Source organism: Pipra filicauda, unplaced genomic scaffold, assembly GCF_003945595.2.
Source record: "Pipra filicauda isolate LSUMZ 115617 unplaced genomic scaffold, ASM394559v2 scaffold134_size1991817_pilon, whole genome shotgun sequence".
In the NCBI taxonomy this organism is placed as follows: domain Eukaryota; kingdom Metazoa; phylum Chordata; class Aves; order Passeriformes; family Pipridae; genus Pipra; species Pipra filicauda.
Window position 1 is genome coordinate 1,425,918 of NW_024103818.1, and position 1,583 is coordinate 1,427,500.

The following is a 1,583-nucleotide window of genomic DNA, read 5'->3' on the forward strand; positions in this document are numbered from 1 at the left end:
CAATTTTTATTCAGATTCGAGTATTTTCTTTAACGCTATACCGCTGTCAAAACATTATTCCCGTTTTGTTTGCTTTTGACAGCTGAGAGGTTCTTAAAAATAACAAAATCGGAACCTTCCATGCTAAACAGTAAATCTCAGATGGAGAAATCTCTGCACGATATTGTACCTTGGATTTCAGCAAGACATTCCACGGAAAGCACAGCCCAAAAGCGTGAGAAAAAAAAAAAAAAAAAAGAAAGAAAATAAAAAACCAACACAGCAATGCACATATTTAGTTCATTATAAAAACAAATAATCTACTATAGATAAATTCTTCCCTGTCCTTCTACCGGTGCGAGGACCTTTTCTAACATTTCTCCTCAAATTGTAGGGAAAACATCTGAAAGGAAATAAAGTCCTGATTAAAAAAAATTGAAAGCCTCTCCTTTAAAGTGTTAACACAAATATCTTGCCTTCATGTTTTCCGCATCCACAAAAATCAGAGACTTTGGAAATGGGAACCCAGGGTGTGCTCTTCTCACATGACTGAAGGGTTGATGTGATTTTAACCACGACAGAGAGTATCAAAGCCAAGCGGGGAATTATCATCTTAATTTCATACAAATGCCTTATAAAAGATGCCCACAAAACAGGACCCGAGTGCTAAATAAATCCTCACACCCATTCTACTGGCATCCTCCCTTCTGTCGCGAGCAGCGTGGGTCCATTTACTCAGCTCAGAAATCAAACATTCACTATGAGGTTGAGCCTCTTTCCACATTCCAGAAGTAAAAGTTGTCACTCAAAGTTTTCAATAACACCCCGGCCAGTGGGAATGATGAGGAGGAGGAAGGAGAAGGGTTACAAATTTACAGATGTTGAAGTCAGTAACTTTTGTTTCCTAGAAAGTTGTAATTACAAGCCCTTTCTCACTCCTCATCTCCCAGAAATAAAGGCAGTTTTCCCCTGCTCTTTGGGCCCCATCCTGCTCTTGCTGACTTAACCGTGCCACCGAGGACAGTGAGAGGCTGCTGTTTCTAACAATGCTCGTCTTCCTATTTCAAACTCTCCTTTAGTTGCTTCAAAATGCCATAAGCTTTTGTTTAAGTAAAACCAAACCTTCACCCATGATTCTACTCCAGCTATTTATATACAAAATGTCAAATCAACATTTTCCCTCATTAGCCGATGGTTTGTTGTTTTGGGTTTTTTTGTTTGGTTGGTTTTTTTCTTCTGAAAACAGCTGAAGACAAGAAAAGCAGTAAAAACCATCTCAAAAACTAGATTACACAACACTCGCACAGAAAAAAATTCCCATTAAACTCAAAGCTTCTTTTCTCCTCCTAAAACTTTCAAACCTACTCCTGCAATAAGGCCATTCTTCCCCTCTGAGCTAAATACCTGGAGTTAAGGTCTGTGGTGGTTATGAATGCACACACACATACATGTAACACACATGGGATTAGTTGTCTCGTGTCTGGACCCTCACAACTCAAACTCAGCTAATATGTTATTAGCAGATAGTATGGATATTAGACACATCTCTCTGAAATGCAAGCTAGTGAGACAATATTTCAGATTTTGCTTAGTCTGGCATAAAT